At 38.6% G+C, this 14,427-nt stretch overlaps 1 pseudogene; it reads left to right on the top strand.

Moving 5' to 3' along the window:
- On the top strand, positions 1-12,616 carry LOC115438967 (up-regulator of cell proliferation-like; annotated as a pseudogene).
- The last annotated feature ends 1,811 nt before the right edge of the window (positions 12,617-14,427 follow it).

Here is a 14,427-nt window from a genome sequence, read left to right as displayed (position 1 = left end):
AGAGAGGTGTCACACTGCGGACTAACCCTGTGCTTGAATGCAGCACTGTTTAAAAACTCTTGGATGAGACACTAAAGTTTTGCCTTCTCTACAAAGGTAGGCTGCTGTTATTTTATCCTCTCATCTAAGTGCAGTATTGGTAGAACACCAAATCTTATTTTAATCAAAGTGTAGTATGAATATGTAGCATACCTGTGCCAAACCAACAGGTCAGGTTAGTATAGGTGACTTTTTTTGTCAGAAAAGCTAACAAATGCATCTTGCTATTATTGTGCTTAAGGTTTAAGTGAGGTTTATTTTTCAGCTCAGCCATTATAAAGAGATGAAACTATGCATACAGCCTTGTGTAACAGTTTAGGGTGTGGTATACTAGAGACAGACAGACAGACAGACAGACAGAGAGGTCTTCAGTCCTACACTGTCTGTGGACTGTATTTACTGTACATGAAAACAAACAAAAAAATAGGACCAATGGCCCTGTAGCTTACCGGCCAAATTAAAAGCTTTGGGAAATGTATCCATATGTCATTTATTATCACCCAGTTCTGTGTATTTATTATGTTACAGAAATACCCCATGTTTTGGTCATATTCTAATCAGATGTGTAAAAAATTCAAATCAAATCATTGATACTTACTGATTTATTGGATCAATCCACCTCCTATCTGTTATGATGGGAAAATTTGTCAAAGTCGTACCAAATCCAGATTCAGATCCGGATCGAAATAATTTCAATACCTTGTGTTGACATCATCATACAGAAGCTGTATACCAAGTGTGAAGTCAATCAGAACTGTAGTTTGGGAGAAGAAGACGATCGAAATGTTTTCCCCATAAGAGCCCATGTTAAATTTTCCTTGAGTTCCCAGATCCAGAAGAAGATCCTGATCAGCATGTGGACATTATGTTTTGGTCATCTCCCCATCAGGGCTGGACTGTAGAAATTTACACTGGATATCATTTATATTTACTGAGTTATTGCATCGATCCACTTCCTATCACTTATAATGGGGAAATTTTTCAAAGAGGCACCAAATCCAGAATCAGATCTGGATCCAAATAATTTCACTAACTTTTGTTGACATCATCATAAAGAAGCTGTATACCAAGTTTGAAGTCAATCGGAATTCTAGTTTCGGAGAAGAAGACGATTGAAATTTTTGTAATGGACGACAGATGATGACGACGACGACGGAGGCCGCATGACGACAATAGCTTACGGCTTGTTAGCTGGTAAGCTAAAAACCCCCTGTTAATAGCCTTAGAGAGAGAAACAGAGACAGAGAGAGGGTGACGACGAGCCACTGTTACCATGTTCAGCTTGGGTTAATTTGTACAGGAGGTGTGATGGGCATGGATATAAGGGGGAAGGAAAAACACACATATTTTATGTAAGAAAAAAATGTCCCCACAACACATCGTACCATCATAGACACATATACGAAGACACCGCATCGACCGCTCCTGCTCATCGGAGTGACGTGCCTACAGGGCGGCCATCTTGGAACAGTGCTTCTCGCTGCTGCTGCACATTAAGGGCCTCATTTACTAAAGGTTTGCGCGTGTAAAAACATGCGCAAAGTTGACTGCGCACACAAAAACACGTTGGAGCTTATCTACTAACATGATGCACTGAGGGTTGCGCCTCTCAAATGGGCAAAATAGCTCGGGACACCCATTTTTTGTGTTTGCCTTGATGTAAATGCAATATTGGCTGTTTCTGCCAGAACGCACAAAATTATTGGCAGGAGCAGATGCAAATATTAATTTAGGGCGTGTGATTTCTCAAACCTGTAAAACTGGCTGCAGTTGTTGTGGCGAGGAGGCGGGGCATAGGCCCGGCGGGGCATAGGCCCAACCAAAGGCAACACAGAGAACTAATCTGATCTGATCACATCAACATTTTTGGAATGACGGAAGAAAAAAAATAACAACAATTTGAGACATATGCCCCCCCCCCCCCACACACACACACACACACACACACACTGACTTCATGGGCCTGCCATAGCTGGTTCCACCAGTAGCACATCACCATTAGGCCAGGACCGACTCCTGAGAGACATATCTCTCTCTCTCTCTCTCTCTCTCGATCGAGACCGAATGGGACGGGTTCTAGTGCTGCACAACACACACACACACACACACACACACACACACACACACACACACACACACACACACACACACACACACACACACAGTGATGTCCACAGTGTTGTGACTGGGCTCCAGCTATGTAAACATTGATGCAGATGGTTGATGCCCACGGACTTAAAAGTTTTCATTCATCATACAGAGCAACATACAGAGAGAAGGTATTTATTTCACTAATAACACACTTCACCACTGATAAACAACAGAGAAATACCTATTCACTCTTCTGTGTGGAAAAAGAGCAACTTGATATTTATGAGTGGATATCCCTGAGCAGTTTTTACACCCCACTGTCTCCATGACAATAACCAGTAGCGCACGCAAATTCCTTTTTTAATGAGGGCGCTCTCCAAGACTTTGCGTCTGTTGTCATTTGCACAAGCAATCTTAGTTGATCACCCGTGACACGCAAATCAATAACATGCACATTTTTTTTAGCATGAGCAAGCACATATACACCTGTCATTTGCGATCTTAGTAAATCAGGCCCTAAGTCTATAGAGGAAACAGGTGTTTGCACTATTAAAGTGATCATAAATCCCTCAGTTGTCAACATATATTTATTCGGGTTGTTGGTTACAAACGTCAGACATAGAGGATAAATAGACAGACAGATGCAGATATAAATAGAACAAAAGGAACTCAGAAAGCAAAAAGGTGTGTTCAGGTCTTTATTTTAAAGAACTGCTTTCAGGGAATTATATTTCATTATTATTATTATCATCATCATCAAAATGCTATCACTATCATAGATAATATTGCTATTATAATTACCTCCGCCAAGGAGGTTATGTTTTTGCCAGGGTTTGTTTGTCTGTTTGTTTGTTTGTTTGTTTGTCTGTCCGTTAGTGTGCAACATAACTCAAAAAGTTATGGACAGATTTGGATGAAATTTTCCGGGTTTGTTGGAAATGGGATAAGGAAGAAATGATTAAATTTTGGTGGTGATCGGGGGTGGGGGGGCCCACGGGGGGGGCCACTGACCAGCCTTGGCGGAGGTCTGCGCTCTCTGAGTGCTTCTAGTTTGACTATTATTATTGTCAGTCAGTGGTATTAATATTGCTATTATCACTGCAATATTATTAATATCACCATTATTATTATTATTATTATTATTATTATTATTATTATTATTATTATTATTATTATTATTATTATTATTATTATCATTAAGTACAAGAACATAAAAAATCCCCCTAGAAATATATTTACAAGTTTACAAGAATATTTACAAGAGCTGCCTTTCATTAATCAGGCCTATGGAAGATAAAATCCCTGAAAGAGAACTGTTTTGCACAAGTTTGATTGATTGTTTATTTCAAATATATAAACATTTAAAACCAATACAAGAGAAGTCGATATAAAAAAGAAATCATTACAGAAGGAGCGGGATGAAGTTCAACTTATATACTCCCACCCCCTTACCCTCTCTTTTTACTCAGCTCCCATAAGTATGTTTAATTAATCTTATACATATCAAAATTAATTTTGACTAAGCCTGCACAAAACACAAAAATGCAATACATATCAAAAATAAACTATGTCCATTTCATTACTGAATTTCAAACCAAAATTAATCTCTGTCCATTTCATAACAGTGTTATACATCAAATTGATCAAACTATAACACATTTTAACTAATACTTTCACCATATTTTCTTAACATTTTGGTTTTGATTGTCCTTTTAAATATGTTATTTGATGTAATTGCCTTCAATTCGTCATTGAGGTTGTTCCATAAAGTGATTCCTGAAGTCACTTTTTCAATGTGGTGCAGCCTCATTTGGAGAAACACAGACATGACTAATGTCAGTAGGTCTGAATGGTGGTTGTCGATGCCAAATTGTGTAACTGTAGATGATTCCTTTAGCAGACAGGAGCCAGTTTTACCTGCTTGAATAGTTTAAAAAATTTAAATAAAAATTGGAATATATGAAATCTCCAGATGAATCAGAATGTGTAATGTGATGTGATGATTTGACATGAGCTTTTAGATCAGTAATTTTCACTGACTGTAACAAAACCTAATCTGTAGGACTAAAGTAATTACCTCCGCCAAGGAGGTTATGTTTTTGCCAGGGTTTGTTTGTTTGTTTGTTTGTTTGTTTGTTTGTTTGTTTGTTTGTTTGTCTGTCCGTTAGTGTGCAACATAACTCAAAAAGTTATGGACAGATTTGGATGAAACTTTCCGGGTTTGTTGGAAATGGGATAAGGAAGAAATGATTAAATTTTGGTGGTGATCGGGGGTGGGGGGGCCCATGGGGGGGGCCACTGATCAGCCTTGGCGGAGGTCTGCGCTCTCCGAGTGCTTCTAGTTAATGTATTTAACAGTTAGGCAACATGAAGAATACTATAGTCATGTATGGGGATGGAGTAGAGGAAGATGAAGAGGGTCCATCACTGAAATCGTGGAATCAGGAAATGTCAGAAATTTTACTTTTGGAAAGGATTCGCTTTATTTTGAAGGATAGACTAAATTATATAAGTCAGAAAGGACTTGGACATCATTTGAGGTGTGTCTCAATAACAGGTGAGGAGGGTTGCTTAGAGGATGCTGGGATGGAGAGAGCTGGGTGGGAGGGGGATGGAGTATGGAGAGAAATTTGTTTCTTTATTCATCAATCAAAATGGGTTGGTGGGTGGTGGGTCTGACCTGGCTCCAGCGCCGGCTCCAGCTTCAACGTTAAACCCACTTCTCCAATGTGTTATGTTGAAACAAATGTCTCTCCATAATGGAGGGGGATGTTTCTTTTGTCTGTTTGATTTTTGTTGAGTTGGGATTTTTTTTTCTTGTTTGGGCACTGTCAATAAAAAAAGAGGAAAGAGACAAAACAAAGAGCAAAAAAAAAAAAAAAAGGAAAGAAATGTCTAGAAGAATGGGTATAGTAACTGTAATCTGTGCCCTTAGTAAAAAAAAAAATTTGAATTATAAATTTCCAAAAGATTGTTGCTGAGCTGTTTGTTCCAATGGCAATGAGAAACTGCTTTTGATATGAATTTCAGAAAATCTGAACTTTAAAGAAAAGAAAGCAGGGCCAACAGGACAGACATACTTACTCCATAAACTGACAGCTGTTGTTGTCTTACTGCCTGTATCCTGGATATTGTATTCAATATATTCCTTTTTACTTTTGGGCCATTATGAAGTCAGAACACATGTTTTTTTTTTTAGTTAACATGAATTTTACAGTAGCCTGCATGGAGGATAAAGCTTTATCTATTTTTCTTTTGAAGTATGAAGCTGTTTCAATAACCCGGACCAATCATCGGATCACAGACAGTCTACTTACAATGGAGGTAAGAAACATACAGAACATGAAAAATAATATTAGGACAATACTGTCACATCGCCGAATATGATCACCACTTTTTGACGCTTACTATGCATATTTTTCCCATTCCTCAAGGACACCGGCGAGAACGATTCAGACACTGATCTTTACTATGAAGCAAGAGAGGATATGACGTCAAACCTAAAGTCTGACCTCAGTATGGACAATGAAATGAAAATGGTTGGTGAAAATGGGAAAGGTGAGCCTTAAAGTATTACTCATGAAAGCTATACAGATTGCAAAGGTGTGAAAGAGTTCAGTCATTGTTATCATTATTATTATTATTTTCTTGCAGCGGTTTACTTTAAAACTTCTTATTTCCCAGTGTAGCTCCGACCAACTTTAGACTGTTAAGAGATTTGTTAAGAGAGCTTTATGCTGGGCATTCAAAGAGACACCTGAGTAAATAATATTTGGTTGCCGTCCTCTAACGAACACAGATGATAAGATAGATTGCTATGGCGTCTCACATTTTACACTGTGAATGATACATTACCTTTGTCTGGATTATCGAGGGACTATTCAGAGATTCTGCCCCTACCTCTGCACCTATGGCAATTCTTGACATATTTTTGTACATTTGAGAGCTGAGATGATAGAGTTCCCTTTTAGGTCTTGAGTTAGATACAATACAAGATATAAGCCACTTTTACACAGAGATCCTGGAAAAAAGGCGAGATGGTGATCCCCCCTTTTTCCAGCATTGACTGATTTCCACAGCCAAGCCAAAGAGAGGTGAGACAGGCTGGACTTATACACAGTGGAGCCTGCGTTCCGGAATCAAAGGGGTGGTGACACAGCGCTCATTTTTAAATCCCCCTGGCGCGGAGAGACAGTGGGTACATATGGAGGCACTGGCATGTATTCTGTGGCCGGTGTGGCTGGCCTCATGCCCCGGGTGAAAATGGCATGTAGCCACAGAATCATGCCAGTGCCTCCATATGTGCCCACTGTTGCTCCTGCACTGGGGGTTGCTGTCATCAAAATGTTCCACCTTGGTTGCGGAATAAGAGGTGTTCCTTTTACATAGTGTTCCGGAATCATGATTCTGCCTTTATCACAGCTCTGTTACCTCCAGAGGCGTTACAAAGCTGTGTTAATGGTGGGACCAAATGATCCCACCATTTTATTTACACTGATGTTCTGGAATACAGGTGAAATATTCCTGGAACAGAAGTGCTGTCTAAAAGGGGCTAGAGTTAACTGGGTCTAGTGATTGGGGACATATGGCTACATTAAAGACCAAAGTATCTAATTTTTCAAGTATACACCTGTTAATGTTTGGTTTTGGTATATAGGCCCTAATATATTTCCTGCAAAAATTTACTTAAAAGTGCACTTAAAATGATTGTGCATGTTTGAGTGCTCTGTGAAGTTTATGTCTGTTTTGCACTTTTAGCCAAATGTTGTCTAACACAACTTTATACAACTGATGGTCCTCCTTTGCCCACATCCGTAACAGCTGCCATCTTTGTGTAGAGGCTTCAGGTTGGATTTTTTTTGCAAAAATCACAATGTTCACTCTTGTGCTCCTGAGTGTCCCATTTCTTTTCCTGTGCAGCTGCAACAGTGTGCAACACAAACTACTGTTAGCTCACATGTAGCTAGCTATTGTCAGCAGACTGGTTACCAGCACAATGCAGACTCCAACACAGACAACCAATTTCAAGTGTTAGTGTGCAAAGTATAGTGTACAGAGTTATAAAAGCACATTGGTTTGGGTGTGAATGCATAACTTGAGCAAAATTTTTAATGTTATTGCTAATTTATAGTTTATGCTCCTCCTCAACCTTGAATCCATGATTTAGAATATTAAAACATCTAATCTTCATATCCACAGTGGCAGAACTGGAGAGCCTTTTGAAGGACCTGGGATTGGAGCAGCACTACAAAGAGAAGCTATCCCTCGACACAGTCCTTCAGATTGACGAGAAGGCCATCACCGATGAACCACCCAAGTGTAACTCAGATCTTGCCTGGTATTTTCTGAAGAAACTGATGATGGTTAATGTGACAGCAAGGAATATAAAACGTACATCAGTATGAGTCAAACTGCGATGCTGGATCAAAGGATACAGGGTTAAATTTTCTTGATAATTTTCATGATGGGCTAACCATTGATGACACGCTGAACCCACTTGACATTGTCACTGCTCTCTTTCTGTGTTCAGATGGTTTTGTCCAGCAGGAAATGGGACTCAAAATGTCAATGTGTCAGTTTTCTGTGCCACTTCTGCTTCCAAACTGTGACACAAAACAGTCCACACTCATGCTTTGGGCAATGAGAGACATTGTCAAAAAGTACAGACCTCAGTCACTTTCTGAATCTATGGGCTTTATTGAAGAACAAATTGTTCTGTCTAAAATCCCAATGATATCGTTTGTGAGATTGGGTAAATGCTCCTTGTCCAAATCAGAGATGCTAAATAAGGTTCTGTGCAATTCTCAGCAGTACCATGGCACATTTGTTCACCGTGAAATGGAGTGTGGAAACAGTTCAAGGAGAATTTCCAATGGAATGGCTGAAATTACTTGGTACCTTCCTTGTGGAAACAAAAACATTGATGTGTTCAATGAGCCAGTGGCAGTAGCAAACCTTCGTGGGGACATCGCTTCATTTGAAACAGAATATTCCTTTCTGTGTCAGACATCTGCTGCGGTCTTTGTGTTTTTTGACAAATTGGATTCAGATTGCAGGCTACTGACCCATACACAGCACAGTGGAAAGATCTTCTTGGTTTGCAACCATCAAACCAAGTACAGTTTAGATGCTTTAAAAAAGGTAGCATCCGAGATGGGCTTAACAAAAAAAAATATCATCATCAAAACTAAACAGAAAAATGATGCAGAATTTGTCAAGGATTTGCGTGAAACTGTCAACAATGTAATTGAGAACACAAGTGTAAAGATGCCAATTGAGAAGATGGCAGATGTTGCACATGAATTGGGAATATTGGTTGACGAAGACTGTCCAGAGTGTCAGTTTGCCAAAAAAACTGCAGATGTGATCACTGAAAAAATTGAAGACACACTTAAATACAAAGAAGAAAAGCTTCCCTTGCAAGGTCAAGTATGGAAGGAGTTGACACATTTAGAGAAGGAAGAATACAGGCTCTGAAAAGTTGGGTCAGAAAACATTGAGGACTACAAAGCTAGTCTTAAAACACAGAAGAGTCAACTTAGAGAAAAACAGATCTCTTATGACATGTCAGATGCTATGTTATGTTTTATAACTGCAATATCAAGTGAGAAAGAGAAAGAGAGGTGTTACTTTCTGAAATGGCTGCAAATAAACCTGGATAACCTGTCTCGCAAAAAACTGTCTGCCCTAAGGGAACAGTACAAGGAGAAATGCAAAAATTCTGAGACCAAAAAGGAGATTAAAGACATTGACAGGCAACTTTCTAGCAGCTCACTAGGGACTGAACATTTCTTCCGTGAAATGGGTCAGCTCTATGAAGCCTCAGTGTCTCTTCCAGAAAAACACCCATCACGAATTCAACTTCAGCAGCTGCCCAAACTCTGTGCAGAATTGTTGCTTGATGGGTTTCCTTTAGAGCTTGTAGATGGAGATTCTTCAAACATACCTCTCAGATGGGTGAGAGATGTTCTCTCTCAGCTCCATCAGCTGGTGCACCCCAAGAACAAGATCTTAGTAGTCACAGTTCTGGGAGTGCAGGGCACAGGAAAGTCCACTCTTCTCAACACAATGTTTGGAGTCCAGTTTGCTGTGAGCAGTGGTCGATGCACCAGAGGTGCATTTATGTTGCTCATCAGAATCAGTGAAGATATCAAAAAAATCCTTAACTGCAACTTCTTGGTGATCATTGACACTGAGGGCTTAAAGTCTCCAGAGCTTGCACAACTGGATGATAGCTATGAGCATGACAATGAGCTTGCGACACTTGTTGTTGGGTTGAGTGATATCACCATCATCAACATTGCTATGGAGAATTCTACAGAAATGAAAGACATCCTACAAATAGTTGTGCATGCTTTCCTCAGGATGAAAGAAGTAGGCAAAAAGCCTAAATGCCAGTTTGTTCACCAGAATGTGTCAGATGTTTCAGCACGTGAGAAGAACATGCGAGACAGGATGCTTCTCTTGCAGCAGTTAAACGAGATGACTCAGGCAGCAGCTAAAATGGAGAGGAAAGAGGAGAACAAGAGCTTCACTGATGTGATGGAATATTGTCCAGACACTGGAAACTGGTACATTCCTGGACTGTGGAATGGAAACCCACCAATGGCACCTGTCAGTGCTGGGTACAGTGAGGAGGTATATAAGCTCAAGAAAAACATAATCCATATTTTGGGAAAATGTGAATCATCTGCCAATAATATCTCAGAGTTTAAGGAATGGGTAGAAAGCCTGTGGAATGCAGTGAAGCATGAAAACTTCATCTTCAGCTTCAGAAACAGCCTGGTGGCTGATGCGTACATGAAACTGTGCACAGAGTTTAATGAGTGGGAATGGAATTTTAAAAAAGACATGTATGCATGGGTTACAAATGCAGAAACAACAATTTCCAATTTTGGCACAGTTGCTGTCCAAATCCAAAACATTGGAGAACTTCTCAATCATTTGAAAACTGAGGCTTCCATTGAGTTGTCTAAACAGGAGAAAACCCTTCTTGATAACCTGACAAAGTACTTCAAACAGAAAGAGGGTCATGTCCATCTGGTTGAAGGATACAAAGAGGACTTTGCAAACAGTGCAAAAAGCCTCCGGAGAGAAATAGAGAGTTCAGTCATTAATCAGCTCACAGCGGCAGCAGACATTAAACAAGGTATGCAAGAGGTTGATAGAATCAAAAAGAACCATACCAAAGAAATTGAAAACAAAGTTCGTGACTTGATTGAAGAGTGCCGGAAGAAAAAGGTTAAGATGACAGACCAAGATCTAGACCAAAAATTTGACGAAATGTGGAATAAAACAGTAAAGGAACTTGGCTTTTCTGAACAAAAGCCTTCAAATGTCTTCACCAGTGTGTCTTACTATCTGAGAGAAAATCTGAAGCACAAGGGTCATGCATGTGAGTTGTTAAGTCAAAAAAAGTTGGAAGAATGTGGATGGGTTCCTTTTAAATATACAGCTGAAGGATGGATTGAGAAATTAAAACACAAAACGAGTCGAGTTTTCAACACCCAAAGTCATGTAATGGCTGTAAAAAAAATGGCTGATGATATCATAGATGCTTGCCAACAGTTGGTGACTGGCAAAATGGAAATAAAAAACAATTACCATGATACTTACATCCAAGAGATCCTACACATGATTGATAATATGCTGCACATCAATCAGGATCTTATAACAGACATAGACTTTGAAGTTTCTCTGAAGCAGCACATCTGTGGAAATGCAGCCAGACAGTTTCAGAAAATGCATGAAGATTTCCTACATGTAAATGATCCTTACAAATGTCTGAGTCAAAACAAGACCAAGTTTTGTGCTGATTTCAAAGATGTGTTCAATGAACGAGACCAGTGCCAAAAAAAGGCAGAAGAATTCACAAACCAATGCTTGAGACCTGCAGTTGAAGACTTTGTCAACCGCTCCTTGGGTCCTGATATCATTGGTGAAATGCTGACAACCCAGCAGTTCAGCACAAGGATGTTTTTCCAGTACTCTGTTTTACTGGACTTGCTCTCAAAGGGTAACTTTAAAAACTATTTCAGTTACATCTGCATGTATGAAGTCTATGTGGCCATATGGGTACTGAACCGAATAGAGGAACACTTCTCAAGCTGCACCTCGATCTTTGAGTTTGAGAATCGACATGTACAGTCATGTATCAACAGCATAAATGATGCTGTCAAGAAGGCCAAAACAAGGAAGCAAGGCTCCCTCAAAATATTTGTTGACAATATCTGCAAGGAACTTGGAAATAAACTGGTAATTTCCCAGGATGCACTTAGTGCTTTCATGATCTTAAACAATGCTAACCAGGAAGACTTCGCTCACTGGCTCACAAAATGTGTGGAAGAAATGGCAGAAGATCTTAGACAAAAGTTTACAGGAACAACTATCCAAATGAAACTAAACCGTCTTCATGTGAAGCCCCAGGATGAGCTTTTCACTAAAGTGATCGGATGTGGCAAACAATGTCCATTTTGCGCTGCCCCATGTGAGGCAGGGGGAAGCGCTCACACTGAACACTGGACATCACTACATCGACCACAGGCTCTGGGTGATTGCACGTGGAATGACACAAAAAAACTTGTCACTAACATATGCTCATCTACTGTGATCAGTGACTTGCGTTTTAGTTGTGCTGCCACAAATGGCCAATGGCATCCTTCCAAGAATTACACCAAAATTTACCCTGACTGGAAGATTGTTCCAGATATTAGCCTCCAGGCATCAGACTACTGGAAACACATCATGGCAAAGTTCAACAATGACTTTGCTGATGCATTTAATGCAAATCCTGCTGATATCCCGACAGAGTGGACAAAAATAACAAAAAAGCAGGCAGAACAAAGCCTTAAAGTGTCATTTAGCATCAAGTGAGAGATTTTGGTGCTTTGAGGGGTACACTTTGCTATTTCACTGCCTGATTATCATGGCTATTTTTATTTAGCTTTTTTTTTTTTTTTTTTTATTTCCTGAAAGATGAAACATCATACTATGCTAATACTTCTACTACTGGTATGATAAACAGTCAGACACATCGAACTAGTGGATCCATACAAATATCTTGGTAATGTGATTGATCACAACCTGCTTTGTGAGATAGAGGTACATCAGAATGACAGGCATATATTTAGTACAGTTAATACATATTTAACTTTAACTTCATATTCATGTTAATGAAGTGACTTATAAATTGTAAATGTGGGGATCACAAGTTCCAAACATGTAATCTGCTTTTGGTTTGAGGATTAATTTATGATTTCATGTCGTTAAGGCAAATTCATCACTTTTTGTTCCTTTGAAGTAACATTATATGTAAAGCATGTTTCTTGATTAAATGAAGAGAGACTACAGGTAAATGCCTATGAATGTCTTTAAAATTCTATCACAAGTCTTGAGTTTCTATGTTAATGTGTGTTCAGTTTGAGAACATGGAAAAAAAGAAAACATCAGCAACAGAATAAAAGAAGAAAACTGAAGCTTTGCACTGTTATTTGTGTCTGGGTCTGATACAGTACAGATATCTTCAGGACAGATATTTGACCAACAAAAAATAGAGCATTTGCACTACATTTGGTAGAAACTTGAATAAAAAGATACACCACTGTTACAGTGATATTGCTTTTCAGTGTTTCTTTTTTTAAAGATCATATCTCATTTGAGCATAGAAAAAAAGACAGTTGCCCAAAGTCAGGCTGACAAATCTTTGACATGGAGAGAAGAAGTGTTTATCTTGGGGAATGCTAGGTTAATCAGCTAACAAATACACAAATGTTTAATTTTTACCATGTTGCCTGTCGTACATTAGTTAACACAGGAAGAGAAAATTTGACAATTTTGCAAGTTAAGGCAAAAGGTAAAGGGTCATTCCATCCCAAATCAACCAGATTTCAGTAAGTGCCCCGCATGACTCCCTCCGAAAATTCTGAAAAAATTCATACTTGTTCACCTACCAGATAAACAAAACGCATCCAAATTTTTTATGTCATGTCTGTAGTAGTTTTTTAGATTTCCCAGAATCACCAATTTTCAGACAGCCTGTTTGTCTTGATAATGTCTTTCTGTGACATTCATCCTTTAAGATCAATCCAACAACACATTTTACCTCCATGATGAATAAGTTTGTTCAGGATTATGAATAGAATTCCCAAAATTAGGCTGGCCAGCATCATAAAAATTCTGGGAAATCTTACCTACATTTATGTCATTGACCCTGGTGCAATTGGGTCATCTGACCAGCTCCATCTAATTTCCAACAAGTCTCTACTCCAGGCATCAACCTGAGCCAGTTCTGGGAAATCTATAATTATTCTATCTGAACCATCATGCAGTTCCACACCCTAGTTCAAATATCTCAAGTATTATCATAACTTGTGCAATAATCAATGCCATTATACTGTTAAAAATGCCAGTTACACCTATGTTTGTATACAATTTGAAGAAAATATAGTCATGCAGTAAAAAAAAATATTAAAAATAGATCCAGTTCTATCCCAAAGCTAAAATTTTGTGCACAACATCTTGAAACATATATGAAAACATGGTAAAAATTTCAAAATTTTCATTAACTTGCCACATGGTAATTTGGGTGCTCAAATAAAGAGTATTTTTGTGAAAAATTGAAATCGACCCATTTTATTCATTGCCTCACAGCAACACTTTTCATTGAAATGTAGTCTTTTTGCAGTATATTGTTGCATCTTGGCCATAAGAATCCATGCAAAAAAAAATTAGGTCTCTACATTCATCCATTATGGCACAGCGCAAGCCTGAGGAAAGAGGACATTTTGAAGAATTAGCCTTTTGGCCTGATTTCAAGGCCTCATGGACCAAACATGAAGGCACCTACAATTATTCTGATGCAAAATATGGTCTTTTTATGGGGAATTTCACCCCAGACAGTAAGTTTCAACAGTGTGGCTTGAATACCTAAGGAGATATAGCTCCTCAAAGTTGGCCAAAAAACAAATTTGCAAAATCAAAAAACAAACCAACAAAAAAAAAAAAACATTAATTTTCAAAGGGCTGTATCTCCTAAACTATTACAGATATCAAATTAAAATTTTGGATGTGTTTGTTTATCTGGTAGGTGAACAAATATGAATTTTTTCAGAATTTTCTGAGGGGGTCATTTGGGGACCATTGGTTGAATTGCCATGGAATGACCCTAAAGTAAAAGGTAGTTGATTAAAATGTATTATGCTAAGCTTTTAAAGTTTATAATTGAGAATAAAATGGAAGAAAAAAATTTAAATCCTTTTTTTCACATTTACCATGTATAGTAATGTACATCCATCTTCA

This window comes from Sphaeramia orbicularis, chromosome 18, assembly GCF_902148855.1.
Source record: "Sphaeramia orbicularis chromosome 18, fSphaOr1.1, whole genome shotgun sequence".
Taxonomy (NCBI): domain Eukaryota; kingdom Metazoa; phylum Chordata; class Actinopteri; order Kurtiformes; family Apogonidae; genus Sphaeramia; species Sphaeramia orbicularis.
The sequence above is the reverse complement of the archived record's forward strand: the minus strand, read 5'-3'. Positions and strand labels throughout refer to the sequence as shown.